Below are 16,062 nucleotides of genomic sequence, written 5' to 3' on the forward strand. Positions count from 1 at the left end.
GAATGGGAGACAGCAGGGGCCTGATCACAGCCTGTCAGTGTGTTTATATAATCAAACCTCTACTGTAAATATTAACATTTCACCTATTGACAGACAGCACCCCTACAGAAACACAACAACTTCTTCCTGGTCCCTGGGGAGTCTATTGTGTAATACATGGATTAATAATAGCCCCAAACCATACTAACTAATTCCCCTAGAGATCACTGACCACTCTCCCAGAGATCACTGACCACTCCCCAAAAGATCACTAACCACTCCCCAGAGATCACTATAACCACTCCCCCTTGAGAGCATTGACCACTCCCACTAGAGATCACTGACCACTCCCATTAGAGATCACTGACCAATCCCCTTGAGATCACTGACAACTCCCCCTAGATATCACTGACCACTCACATCAGAGATCACTGACCAATCCCCTTGAGATCACTGACAACTCCCCCTAGATATCACTGACCACTCACATCAGAGATCACTGACCACTCCCACTAGAGATCACTGACCACTCCCATTAGAGATCACTGACTACTCCCCCTAAAGATCACTGACCAATCCCCTTGAAATAAACACAACTCCCCCTAGATATCACTGACCACTCACATCAGAGATCACCGACCACTACCACTAGAGATCACTGACAACTCCAATTAGAGATCACTAACCACTCCCCCTTGAGATAACTGACCAGTCCCCCAGAGATAACTGACAAGTCCCCTAAGAGATCACTGACCACTCCCACTACAGATCATTAAGCACTCCCCCTAGAGATCACTGACCAGTCCCCTTAGAGATCACTGACAAGTCCCCTTAGAGATCACTGACCAGTTCCCCCAGAAATCACTGGCCAGTCCCCCTATAGATCACTGACCACTCCCACTAGAGATCTCTGACCACTCCCATTTGAGATCAGTGGCTACTCCCTTAATAGATCACTGACCAGTACACCTAGAGATCACTGACCACTCCAATTAGATATCATTGACCACTCCCCCTTGAGATAACTGACCAGTCCCCCAGCGATCACTGACCAGACCCCCTAGAGATAACTGACCAGCCCCCTAGAGATCATTGACCACTCCCCCTAGAGATCATTGACAAGTCCCATTAGAGATCACTGACCACTCCCATTACAGATCATTGACCATTCCCACTAGAGATCACTGACCAGTTCCCCTAGGGATCATTGACCACTCCCCCTTAGAGATCACTGACCAGTCCCCCTAGAGATAACTGACCAGTGTCCCTATAGATCACTGACCAGTTCCCCTAGAGATCATTGACCACTCCCCCTACAGATCACTGACCAGTACCCTTAGAGATCACTGACCAGTTCCCCTAGAGATCACAGACCAGTCCCCCTAGAAATCACTGACAAGTCCCCCTAGGGATCATTGACCACTCCTCCATGAGATCACTGACCACTCCCCCTAGAGATAACTGACCACCCCTTCTAGAGATCACTGACCAGTCCCCCTAGAGATCACACTGACCACTCCCATTAGAGATCATTGACCACTCCTATTTGATATCACTGGATACTTCCTCAATAGATCACTGGCTACTCCCCCATAGAGATCATTGACCACTCCCTCAATAGATCACTGGCTACTCCCCCATAGAAATCACTGACCACTCCCATTTGAGATCACTGACCATTCCCCTTGAGATCAATGACCATTCCCCCTAGATATCACTGACCACTCTTTGTAGATATCACTGAGAGATCACTGACCATTCCCCTTGAGATCACTGACCATTCCCCCTAGATATCACTGACCACTCTTTGTAGATATCACTGACCATTCCCCTTGAGATCACTGACAAGATCACTGACCATTCCCCCTTGATATCACTGACCAGTCCCCCTAGAAATCAATGACCATTCCCTCTGGAGATCACTGACCATTTCTCCAAGAGATCACTAATCCAACCCCCCTTAAGATCACCAAACCCCCTTTCACCAGTAATCAATGATCCCTCCCACTTGAGATAACTTACCCCTCCACCTAGAGATCACTAACCCCTCTCCCTCATGATCACTTACCCCCCTCCCTCCAGATCATTAACCCTTCTTTCTAGAGATCACTAACCCCTTCTTCTTAAGATCACTAATCTCTCCCCAGAGATATCACGGATCCCGTCCCCTAGAGATCACCGACTCCTTCCCCTAGAGATCATTGATCCTATCACCGAGAGATCATTAACCCCTTCCCCTTAAAATCACTAGCCCTTCCCCTTAAAATCACTAGCCCCTCCCCCTAAAGATCACTAACCCCTACTCCCCTCCCCCTAGAGATCATTAACCCTTCTCCCTAGAGATCACTAAACCTTCCCCTAGAGATCACTAACCCCTCTCCCTAGAGATCACTTATCCCTCCCCCTAGAGATCACTAACCCTTTTCCCTTGAGACCACTATCCTCCTCTCCCTAGAGACCACTATCCCCTCCCCCTAGAGATCATTAACCACTCTCTAAAAATCACTTAGTCCTCTCCCTAGAGATCACTTACCCCTCTCCTTAGAGATCACTAACCCCTCCCTCTAGAGATCACTAACCCCTCTCCCTAGAGATCACTAACCCCTCCCCCTAGATATAATTGACCCTCTCCCTTTCAAATCACATATTCTGTCACCCTTTCCCCATGCATTGGCAGTCTCCTCTCTTTCACTTTCAATTTACACAAATATAGAATTACAAGGCTGATTAGATGAGTGTAGCCAGACCTGACCCTGGGGAGGCTGCTTGCTAAACTTCATCTCATGCTGGGATTAAAAAGAATTAACATCACAGTTCCATTGTAAAACTTGGAACTTGTGAAGTTTAATAGGCAAAAATAACAACATCAGACTGTTTAAAAGCTTTTACAAATGGCGTTTATTGACGGGCGTATTGCGGTGAAGAAATCCTCAGAGGAGAATCTAACATTTCTGATCGGATGATGACATTCTCAGTAACAATGCACTAGCATAGTCACATTGTTTACTCAAGGATTGGTAATGAGAAATCTGAAATTAGTACAGAATAAAAAATCGTCCATCAGCACCATGCCTGGGGGACCCCGAGACTAGGTCCAAACATATTACAGCAACTCAAATGGGGATTTAAAATGGACACAGCATTGTTTGAATGGCTTTTCTTTGTGTTTACTGCGGCAGAAAAATGTAAATAAATTTGAAGCAATAAAATAATTGTATGGATTTGCAAGTCAAATTTTCATCGTTTGGAAATCAATGAATTGACTGAAGTTTAAAGGGATATCCTACACTATGCAAACTTTCAAGCAATTCATCAAAGCTAACATCAAAATTAATGTCAATATTATCTTCTTGGTTCTGAAAATTATATCAACAATCCAAATATGTCACAAGACAATTGAATATTCCCAGAACTGCCGTCAAGCCACGCACCAATAAATCACTTTGATTTTCAACACTACAAAAACATTAGGATATATTTCTCAATGTCTTACTACTATAAAGGGCTATAACAAACTCATTAGTCAAATCTAAACAAAAGACTTCACAAAATGTCTTCCAGTTATTCAAATCCTCCTTTGTTTTATGTAAGGTCCTATATTGAATCATGGTAGATATAAAAGATATGTGGTCTTTGTAATATTAAACATATTAGGATTTCAAACAAAGCTAGTTTACAGTTTAACAAAGTCATTAGGCCTTATTAAGACAAGTTGGCCAAACATTACTTAATTACACTCTTTTGATTTCAAAGTTCACCCTCAAGTCAGCCAGTCCATTCAATATCTACTCAAATGATATTATATATCTTTGTTAGTACAGAAACTAACAGGTTTTGTTGTTGTTGTTGTTGTTGGGGGTTTTTTTCCAAAAAATTCTTACTTACATAACAAAATATTTTAACCTTAATAAATTGCTTTAGCTTGACTATTTAAATGTCTTTTTCACAGCCAGGGTCATATAATGACAAACTATTAATCTGCGAGGCAGAAAACCAGAGTACTCAGAGAAAATAACATATCTTAAACAAGTACATGGCAACTTTTGTCATAGGTAAGGGGCTAATTATAATGATCAGGTTATCACTTGACCACACATTTTTGCCATTACATATTTTTATCTTTACAATATTTTGATTAAATTTTAATCTGATTTGTCTAACCATGACTATCCCGATAATGATGGCATCTTTTCTACATAAGGCACTGAACAATCCGAACTCAACAAGAGGCCAAGAGGGCCTGTATTGCTCACCTGGTTTGTAATGCCAAGTAATGTTCTGAATACAGGTTCATTGTTTCTTTTCTGAAGGAATTCGAATATTTACCTCTTATTCCCCTATTGGGCCCCACCCCTTCTGCCCCCAGGAGGTCAGAGCCAAAATTTATACATGTTCTGTTCATCTTCCCCCAAGGATGTTTGTGGCCAAATTTGGTTACAATCCATATAGAATTCTAGGTAGGTAGTTATTTATAGAAATTACCTCTAATTCCCCTATTGGGCCCTGCGCCTCCTGCTCCCAGGCTGTCAGATCCAAAATTAATAAATGTTCTGTTCATCTTCCCCCAAGGATGTTTGTGGCCAAATTTGGTTACAATCCATATAGAATTCTAGGATAAGTAGTTATTTATAGAAATTACCTCTAATTCCCCTATTGGGCCCTGCGCCTCCTGCTCCCAGGCTGTCAGATCCAAAATTAATAAATGTTCTTTTCCCCTTCTCCCAAGAATGTTTGTGTCCAAATTTGGTTACAATCCATATAGAATTCTAGGATAAGTAGTGATTTATAGGATTTACCTCTATTTCCCCTATTGGGCCCCGCCCCTCCTGCCCCTGGGGATAAGAGCCAAAATTTATACAAGTTCTGTTCCCCTTTTCCAAAGGATATTTGTGGCCAAATTTGATCACAATCCATGCAGAACTCTAGGACAAGTGGCAATTTATAGCATTCACCTCTATTTCCCCTATTGGGCTCTGCCCCTGGGGGTCAGAGCCAAAATTTATACAAGTTCTGTTCCCCTTCCCCAAAGGATGTTTGTGATAAAATTTGGTTACAATCCATGCAGAACTGTAGGACAATTTGCGATTGATAGGATTTACCTCTATTTCCCCTATTGGGCCCTGCTCCTCCTGCCCCCAGAGGGTCAGAGCCAAAATTTATACAAGTTCTGTTCCCCTTCTAACAAGAATGTTTGTTGCCAAATTTGGTCACAATCCATGCAGAACTCTAGGACAAGTAGTGATTTATTGGATTTCTATTTCTCCTATTGGGCTCCGCCTATCCTGCCCCCGGTGGGTCAGAGTCAAAATCTATACAAGTTCTATTCCCCTTCTCCCAAGGATGTTTGTTGCCAAATTTGGTCACAATCCATGAAGAACTCTAGGACAAGTAGTGCTTTATAGGATTTACCTCTATTTCTCCTATTGGACCCGGCCCCTCCTACCCCTAGGGGGGTCAGAGCCAAATCTATAAAAGTTCTGTTCCCCTTCCCCCAAGGATATTTGTGACCAAATCTGGTTATAATCTATGCAGAACTCTATGACTAGTAGCGATTTAAATGAAATGTTGACGGATGGGTTGACAACGGACGCTGCGCCATGACAGGTCAGGTGAGCTAATAAAACCATTGGCTTAATCCCTGCCTTCATATACCTCAACTGGGGACTAGGACTACTCCTTGTCTATATTGGGGACTAGGACCACCCCTGGTCTACACTGGGGACTAGGACTACTCCTGGTCTATACTGCGGACTAGGACCACTCCTGGTCTATACTGGAGACTAGCACCACTATTTGTCAATACTGGGGACTAGGACCACTCCTGGTCTATACTGGGGACTAGGACCACTCCTGGTCTATACTGGAGACTAGCACCACTATTTGTCAATACTGGGGACTAGAACCACTCCTGGTCTATACTGGGGACTAGGACCACTCCCTGTCTACACTTGGGACTAGGACCACCCCTAGTCTATACTGGGGACTAGGATCACTCCCTGTCTACACTTGGGACTAGGACCACCCGTGGACTATACTGGGGAATAGGACTACTCCTGGTCTACACTTGGGACTAGGACCACTCCTGGTCTATGCTGTGGACTAGGACCATTCCTGGTCTACACTGGGGACTAGGACCACTCCTGATCTATGCTGGGGACTAAGACCAATGCCAATCTATACTGGGGATTAGGACTATCCTGGTCTATACTAGAGACTAGCACCACTCCCGGTCTATGATGGGGACTAGGACCACTCCTGGTCTATACTGGAGACTAGCACCACTCCCGGTTTATACTGGGGACTAGGACCACTCCTGGTGTATACTGGAGACTAGCACAAATCCCAGTCTACTGTGGGGACAAGGACCACTCCTTGCCTTAACTGGGAACTAGGACCATTCCTGTTTTGTACTGGGGACTAGGACCACTCTTAGTCTATACTGGAGTCTATGACCACTCTTTGTCTGTACTGGAGACTAGGACCACTCTTGGTCCATACTGGAGACTAGGACCACCCTTGGTCTCTACTGGAGACTAGGACCACCCTTGGTCTCTACTGGAGACTAGGACCACCCTTGGTCTCTACTGGAGTCTAGGACCACTCTTGGTCCATACTGGAGACTAGGACTACTCTTGGTCTATACTGGAGACTAGGACCACCCTTGGTCTATACTGGCGACTAGGACCACTCTTGGTCTATACTAGAGACTAGGACCACCCTTGGTCTCTACTGGAGTCTAGGACCACTCTTGGTCCATATTGGAGACTAGGACTACTCTTGGTCTATACTGGAGACTAGGACCACCCTTGGTCTCTACTGGGGATTAGGACCACCCTTGGTCCCTACTGGAGACTAGGACCGCTCTTGGTCCATACTGGAGACTAGGACCACTCTTGGTCTATACTGGGGACTAGGACCACCCTTGGTCTATACTGGAGACTAGGACCGCTCTTGGTCCATACTGGAGACTATGACCACCCTTGGTCTATACTGGAGACTAGGACCACCCTTGGTCTCTGCTGGAGACTAGGACCACCCTTGGTCTCTACTGGAGACTAAGACCACCCTTGGTCCATACTGGAGACTAGGACCACTCTTGGTCCATACTGGAGACTAGGACCACTCTTGGTCTATACTGGAGACTAGGACTACTCTTGGTCCATACTTGAGACTAGGACTACTCTTGGTCCATACTGGAGACTAGGACTACTCTTGGCCTATACTGGAGACTAGGACCACTCTTGGTCCATACTGGAGACTAGGACCACTCCTGTTCTATACTGGGGACTAGGACCACTCCTGGTCTATACTGGAGATTAGGACTACTCTTGGTCTAAACTGGAGACTAGGACCACCCTTGGTCCATACTGGAGACTAGGACTCCTCTTGGTCTATACTGGGGACTAGGACCACTCCTGGTCTATACTGGAGACTAGGACCAACAATGGCCTCTCCTGATCAGTCTTGTCTTGTAATAAAATTGCTTACAATTTCCAGATCTTCTATAAGGTTCTGATTTTATAGCAATACTACAAATTGCTTTACAATTTATTTGACCTGCTTTTAAGATGTCAATGTAAAATCTTTAAAACCAGTATATCATAATAGGATCTTGGTTTTTACATGAACAGTTAATTATACCTACTAAAGAGAGGCAGTGATGTTAGTGATTCCAGCCTGATACAAGATCATACATTCACAAATTTGAATACCAGAGCCAATATTTCCATCCAAAACCATTTATCTGGACTAATGCAAAATAATGGCTGGCATTGTCATTGTAGTTTTCACTGATCCCCTGTCAGTTTCACAAAACATTCCAAAGAAGTAATTTTATTTCCTGCCATGGAGTCCGCTGGTCCAGCCGATCTGGGTCTCGGGGCGGAATATTGTGCCGATGACCTTTATGACCTAAACTGAACATTAAGTTATCTCCATGGTTAAGTGGGCATTCTATCTTACCAGGAGCGCCACTAATTTACATGGCCTATTTCAAGAACCAACAACTGCAACTAAACATAATCCCGCAATGACAATGGCTATTTACAGAAAGACATCAGAAATGATGCTTTATTCACATAACGAGAGAAAAATGAAACTAACAAATAGAACATTAGGAAATACAAATAAAACTCTCCTAACGAAAACCTTTCATTCCAACCAGACCTAATACAAATTCATAGAGATATCTGTAACATATGGCATTCATTGGTTATCCTTACCTTTAAGTTACCCTTCAACATCAAAAACATCCAGAACTTTCCTCCCTACAAAGGTCTGGTCATCCTGACCTATAAATCACGCTACTGAGGTCATTCCGAACTATATATCTCCCTACAGAGGTCACCCTAACCTATATATCTCCTTACAGAGGTCACCCTGACCTATATACCTCCCTACAGAGGTCACACTGACCTATACACCTCCTAACAGAGGTCATCTTCACCTATGTACCTCCCTATAAAGGTCACCCTGACCTATATGCCTCCCTATAAAGGTCACCCTGACCTATACACCTCCTAACAGAGGTCATCTTCACCTATATACCTCCCTATAAAGGTCACCCTGACCTATATACCTCCCTACAGAGGTCACTCTTACCTATATACCTCCCTACAGAGGTCACCTTCACTTATATACCTCCCTATAAAGGTCACCCTGACCTATATACTTCCCTACAGAGGTCATCCTGACCTTTATACTGCCATACAAAAGTCACTGTGACCTATATACCCCCTTTAATGGCCATCATCAATACTAGGTACCCAATAAACAAGAAAAAACTACATACTCAAAATTCAATTTTCATAAATGATTAGATCATTGTACAAAATATTTTTTGGATATAAATCATGTTTGCGTCAAAATCTACTTCAATCAATGCATTTGTCTGGTATGAAAGAGAGTAATATTTCAAAGAAATGCGGACCTCCGTTAGTATTGAAGTATCAGATTCTCTATGAATGCTGTTTGATAGATTAGATTGAATTAAATTTAACCTGAGTAGAAGCTGATGTCTAGTCGATTGAGAGTGGAGTAGTGTTGTTTTCCATCGATATGTCGATGGACAGTAGGGAAAAGTTTATTTTAAGCTTTCAGGAATGTTTCTTTATGATTTATATCTGGCCTTGAAAGAGTCTTCCCAAAAACCATCTGTCATAAAGCATAGCGTCCCGACCAATGATGTGCCACAGTCCATGTCGGTAGAACCATTGTACTATCTTATGGTAGTAAAATGAAAACAAATTTTCTGCAAAATGTAACTTTTAGAATTATAAAACTGAAATTTCCAAATGGTTGATACTGTAATTTTTAACATAGTTGTTACTATATGTTCCTGTTTTTTATATGGTTTGAAAATAAATGCAATAAAGTAGTTTTAGACTTTTGTTGTGACAAAATGTTTCTACTTTAAATCAAAGTATTTTTTTGTTATGAGGAATGTTAACAAAAGAACCTGTCAACGTTTGACCTTTATACTTTGAATTTGGTTCATTAATGTCACTTAGGACTGAGAATTTTAAGAATTGCCGGCTATCGAGATCTACAGCTCCTTATACTGAAGCTAATTTGATTGATACAAGTACTTGCGAACTTTACAAGAATCTGACCTTCTGATTTGAAAAAATTAAGCTGAAAGACATTATCGTTAGAAAAGGAGCATATGTTTAAGCATGATTTATTGATTAGAAATTGAATCATTGCTTCAAAACCAATTGCCGATTTATGTGGCGGCGTTTCACAGAGGTAGCACACTATGTAAGGTACATTTTTATTTCCCATGTTTTAAGACATAATGTGGTCACCTGCCTGAAGACCTCTGGGAATTTTTCTGTAGTACTCAAGTTTGCTTGGACTTTGGAAAAGAACAGCTTACATCAGACATAATTGTTTTAGTCACTGTGTGAAGTCAAAGATAGGTATCCAAAGTTCTCTAAAGTCAAAAGCAATGTGCCCCAAGGGATCTCTTGTGGGTGCATTATAACTGAACAAGGTATACTCATACAATTTCCAGGCTAAAAGACACATCTTTTGGGAATTGTACAATTTTCTTTCAGCAGTCTTGATATTTGTTGAAGAACCGTAACTCACTCACCCCTGAAAAATCATAATGAACTGTTCCACCCATTGAATCAGAAGAGATCAAACATGTCTTCAGGGGTAAATGAGTTACAAAGAGGCATCAGAGGAATCTTGTGATAACTATGTGATATTATGTTATTTTAAACTTTAACTACAAGTTTTTACTTCCAACGTTTTACTTCAAACTTTTACTTCCAACTTTTTAATTCAAACTTTTACTTCAAATCTCTAAGACAGAAAACAGCCTGTTGTTTATCTTTAATGAAACAAATATACTTAATATTCATTATAATGAGTGATTGCTGCATTTTGTGACCATTGGAATACTAGGCGTTGCAATATGATATACATTTCTCACAAATATTTTAGAGCATATGACCAATGCAGCAAAATTTTCCTCTATTGTGAAATAACTCATAATATATTTCTGTAGAATTTGAAATCAAAGTGGCTAAATCAGACCGCGGTAACTTTTATTGGCAAAAGAATGCCTGTTCTATATTTGAAAAAAGGTCAAGTCTCATGAGATCTATGACATAAATTTTTGAATAATCGAAACAAATCTGAAACTTATCTACAAAAGTAGTTGAAAAGATTAAAAAAAAAATCAATGCTCAAAGGTGAAGAGTTGCAGAGCCATCTTCGCATTAAAGTACACACATTTTGTGATGCAGACATCGGCAATGACAGCGATTCGATTTGTTCTATATTTTATTACAATTGGTCTTGTTTCCATTAAATTTGGTGCCGTATAACAACATTGAGACCATGGGTAGGTGGTCGTCCTATCTCACCAAATCTCACCACTGTCCGTGAGAGGGATGATACACCCATTAACACGTTCTGTATGAAATATGGGCAACATGCCTCGGAGTCTATAATCCAATCGTGCTGTACTTTACATCGCAACCGCCTTATATGTGCAGTGTGAAATGTCTTCTTAATAAGTAAAATTGAACATTTTGACAAGATCAGTTCAAGAAATGGCAATATAATACCTGTTAATGTATTTTTTTCTGTCCTTTTCGGGTGTCTGTAAGCTTATGTACTATGGTTTATTTCCACGGGGAAATCACATTTAACTGCTCTCAAGTGCTTCGTAACCTCAACCTTTTGAACAGGGATTTAAAAAGACGGATTATAAATCATAATTATTTACATAAATTGCAGTCATTTCCTTTGTTTTTGACATGATTTTTTTTGGTCACATTTATTTTTCAAACCCGTTGTTTATGACGAAAGGTTCCGGCACTTCAGGGTATGTAGACACATATACTACAGTTGTCAGAGTCTGTAAATGGTTTTCGGTTTCTGTTACTTCCTGTCCTTACGGTAGAATTGATCTGTCTCAAACAAAAAAGTGTAGAAAAAATACATAAATCGTAAAGTTCAATTTTGAGTAGCATATGAATCAATGTTGCAGCGTATAGTAACGGGGCGGGTAGTTGTTTCTGCGATAAGAGATCAGAATTCAAATTGGTGCTATAATGTTGTTTGTGTTACAATACAACTGCCACTTTCCCTGTAATTTCTCCTGTTAAAACTACCTCTGGCAAATTTCAACTGCGATTTCCACTTTAAATAAATTTTCTTGAAAGCTTCAAACACCAGCTGTAATTTAGCAATACGCAGTAATAACTGCCTTTATGCATTTTATGGCTGAAATCCTAACATCCACCACAACATTGCAATTTCAAATTTTATATGAAAAGAAATCAAAGCACGATAGTAGTGATTTGTATTCATTTGATGTTATCATAGTGGCTTATTTCACTTTTATACAGCGTGCCTCGGCCGAGATGGACTTCCTGCGCCATACCAATGCATACTTAACAGTCCCAAATCCATAAAGACAGATTGAGATCAAATATCCAATTTTCTTAGAAATTAAAGATCCTACAATTTTAGCAATTTAGTCGCAAGTTTATGAGAACATTTCTGGGAAGAGAATGGTCACAATTTATCTGCCAGAATCACTGCCATGGAACATGGAAGAGTTTAAACAACTGAGACCCAGACAGACGGCCAGAATTTCTACCCACATCGACTCACTAACTGCCAAGACTTCAGAAATTGAAATTCACTATCTGGAATATCAAATTGAAATGACACTGCTTTGAGTGAGTGTACTGTAAGCGTCCTATGCTGGTTTGTGTAGCGACTCAGGGCCTTGTCAATAGATATAAAGCTATCAATATAATTGCTCGTCTTTCCATTGATGATGCAAGTGATAACAATACTATTTCAGTCCTTATCAAATGCATGTCTCTTATATGGCCAAGGAAAATATTTCCTTAATTTACAATCCGAGAGAGACTGGATTTTGTGGAAAGTCAGAATCAATTAAAATGGTCTCCGTATCTTGCTGGCTGTCATTTCTTCTCTATAAGGAACAGGATTATGACTGGACCTCTACTGTGAAATTGAAAAAGTAAATTGACTTCAGAAAAAAAATTGGGATGAGATAAGGAGTTTTAAATAAATATGATCAGAACAAAATGATTGATTAAACTGATTAAGTCCAAATACCAAATAGATCCCAGATTACTGCTATAATGTAGGTCACCCCGTCTACGGAAATAGCACAAGGTACAAGCTTCAAGGAAATGAAGTATTACACAATCTACGGTTGTCACCCTGTGGTCAGTTAAAGTGGTTATAAGAGAGTTTCCTAAGTTTGTAGTAGCTGGCGGCTGCCTCACTGGCAACATTTGTAAGATTCTTATCTTATTGATTGGTGGGGCTTGTTAGATCCATTGCATGCCAGTTAAGAGCATTATTGGAAAGTGTCTCTAGCCCAAAGAGACATATATAGTCAGTACAGACCTATGTGTTTCTCAGATTTAGGAAAAATACAAGATTTGATACAATATAATTACTGAATATGATGAAGTATTGTTCTTTAAAACAAAGATTACTATTGTGATCATATTCATTTTTTTTTTCTAATTGTAGTTTCCATAGTATTAATTTTACTACGAAAACATTTTTGTTTTTGTCCAAAAAATAATTTTGTCTAAATGTTGACATGAAAGACTTAGCAGATGGATTAACCTAAAACAAAAATTGTGTCATACTTATTTAATCCTTAAGAAACTTTCTGTAAATAATTTTATGCAAACTATCTTTTTTACCTGTAGAATGCAGTGTACCATCAATATACCGGTAAGACCTTTGAAAGGTCAAGGCACCCTGTCATTTCTGTGTATAACTAAGCAGCTTTGAATTTTAACTTTCCAGTATATTTACTATTGAAGATATAAGCATCAAATCAGCTGTTTACCTCTGGTTTAAACACTTTGATTAAATATTTGTTGATGTCTGAAGCTTTAGGCACCAGATGTTGGAAGTCAATGACCCAGACTTGTAAAACAGCTTGCAGCATTCCTGATTTTACACCTCACCGATTCCGTCGACTGCTGTTCTTGAAACATTTCAAATTTTATTCAGCGCTTTTATATATAGATTTTTCAACAATCCATCATATCCTTAATAATGAATAAAGAAAAATTGACCTCTCTAGGAACCTCTTTTATGCCATTTAAGAAACAAGACATTAAATAGTTGAACCTTATTAACTAGACCTTATGTAACTTGAATACCGTATTCAACCCAATAAGTACCTCTATTCCTACAAGCGCCCCGCCCATATTTTGGGCTTCAATTTCACTTACTTGGAATTAAATACAGATTGAAAATATAAGAATTGTATTTTTTGGGGTTTTTTTTATTTCTTTTTCAAATTGAATTATGTTTTACTTTGTTGAATACTTTCATGGAAGATTGATTAGTCCAAGTTTGTTTCTATTAAGCACCCCCTTATTTGCTTCAATTTATTAAGCGCCGCAGGTGCTTATTAAGTTGAAGACAGTTTCATATTTAATTAAAAGTATTTTTGTTGGACTCTGAAAGTAAGTTTAATTTGAAATCTCTAAAGTTTAAGTACCTCACAAATCTCACACAAACATACTGTTGTTGAAAGTTTTAAGGCTGATGAAAAACAAATAAGATAAGAAGCAGCAGAAATTCAAATACAGTAAAACCTGCATTAGTGACCACCTCTGTATAATGACCACCTGCTTATTAAGACCACTTCCTTTGAGTCTCAAATGACTAAATGACTTATATCACAATTTGACAATTTGCATAAAGAACTCATGACTATAGATACCATTTTCGCCTTGTCCCTTGGAAAGTCTTTATAGAAAGGATTGACTGTACATAGAAACTGCAAAAGCAAAAACAAACTCATTTAATAAATGAATTTACAATTGAATGAAGTCTTTGATGTAAATTGAAGCCAATTCCATGAGACACTCACCGACTCATCACAATATGGAGAGGTACCCCATACAGTGGCAACACAAAGTCCACATAGCGTAAGTGTATGACAGAAGTTATCCTTTATGCATGTTATATAACCCTCAAACTCATATCATCATAAGACAATATTGCATATCCCATCATAACGAGTTGCACATTATACCCGCACCACTCGACACATTTGACATTATTTGAAGTAGAGAAATAACTGGAGATACAATAAACATTCAATCCTAACTTCTAAGCCCCAATGTCATTAGCCGACATGTAGAAACAAGACTTCCGAAATCAAAACCAATTTTGTCCCGAGTCAATTTGAATATTTCTATACAGTTTCTAATCAGGGTAACGATTTGACCAAGTAGACATTAGTCAATTGATGGGGACAACTCAGCCATGTGTCTGGGGCCAACAGGCACACTCAAGGTGTGATGGTTGTGGTTCTGTATGTGTGAGGAGCATGGTCTCATATGTACGTGGGGTGTGGTACAGTATGTGTGAGGGTGTGGTCCTATAGGTGTGAGGGTGTGGTTCTGTATGTGTGAGGAGCATGGTCTCATATGTACGTGGGGTGTGGTACAGTATGTGTGAGGGTGTGGTCCTATAGGTGTGAAGGTGTGGTTCTGTATGTGTGAGGAGCATGGTCTCATATGTACGTGGGGTGTGGTACAGTATGTGTGAGGGTGTGGTCCTATAGGTGTGATGGTTGTGGTTCTGTATGTGTGAGGAGCATGGTCTCATATGTACGTGGGGTGTGGTACAGTATGTGTGAGGGTGTGGTCCTATAGGTGTGATGGTTGTGGTTCTGTATGTGTGAGGAGCATGGTCTCATATGTACGTGGGGTGTGGTACAGTATGTGTGAGGGTGTGGTCCTATAGGTGTGAGGGTGTGGTTCTGTATGTGTGAGGGGTGTAGTCCTCATTTCAAAATATTTTCATTAAATCAAAAGATTTAATTGTGGATCAGGCAGCAGGCATAGCCTATATATATCCTCTCCACATAATTGCATGCATGTTTAACAAAATGTATATATACAATTTAAATATCAAAGAAACACAATTTAACAAAGCATGACAATTTATTGACTCGTGCCCTATCCGGGCCTCGAACTCACGATCTACGGCACCCAATCGCCTTGCCAAACATAGCTGCACCTTCTACCACTGCACCACATTCACATCCATGTATAAATTATATACAATTTAGAACCATATTACATCTTTTAAAGCATATTTGCACTGGACTAGATCTATAAAATAATATTAAATCATTTTTAGGATTAACACAAATCATATGTATTACTGAAAATACTAATAAATAGCTATTTACATATAAAATTAGAAGATATTACCTATAGCGATGAATAACATGCATATCTTCCTGTTGTATTTAAACTTCAATTAATAGCGGTATTAATTGATAAGTATTTGCTTAATCAAAAGATTCTGATTTTAGCTTAACTTAATCTCTCAATGTCACTCTCACTCAGGACATTCATTGTAACTGGGCAGCACTAAAATGTCCATAGGATGTTGTCCTGTATGTGTTAGGGTGTGGTTTTGTATGTGTGAGGGTGTGGTTTTGTATGTGTGAGGGTGTGGTTTTGTATGTGTGAGGGTGTGGTCCTGTATGTGTGAGGGTGTGGTTTTGTATGTGTGAGGGGTGTGGTCCTGTAT

The 16,062-nt window shown here is 39.9% G+C and overlaps 1 protein-coding gene across 4 annotated transcripts in view; it reads right to left on the reverse strand.

Annotated features, from left to right (window-relative positions):
• Positions 1 to 16,062, reverse strand: part of LOC138325488 (caspase activity and apoptosis inhibitor 1-like) — a 230,883-nt gene that overhangs the window by 125,207 nt on the left and 89,614 nt on the right. For 2 of the 4 annotated variants that reach the window (XM_069271179.1, XM_069271180.1), the window contains one exon: positions 11,286 to 11,405. The exons of the other annotated variants lie outside the window; for them this stretch is intronic. The gene's annotated coding sequence lies outside the window, so the exon portion shown is untranslated. The remainder of the gene's footprint in view (positions 1 to 11,285; positions 11,406 to 16,062) is intronic. 4 annotated transcript variants of the gene reach the window in all.

The sequence above is a fragment of the Argopecten irradians genome, chromosome 6, assembly GCF_041381155.1.
Source record: "Argopecten irradians isolate NY chromosome 6, Ai_NY, whole genome shotgun sequence".
Taxonomy (NCBI): Eukaryota; Metazoa; Mollusca; class Bivalvia; order Pectinida; family Pectinidae; genus Argopecten; species Argopecten irradians.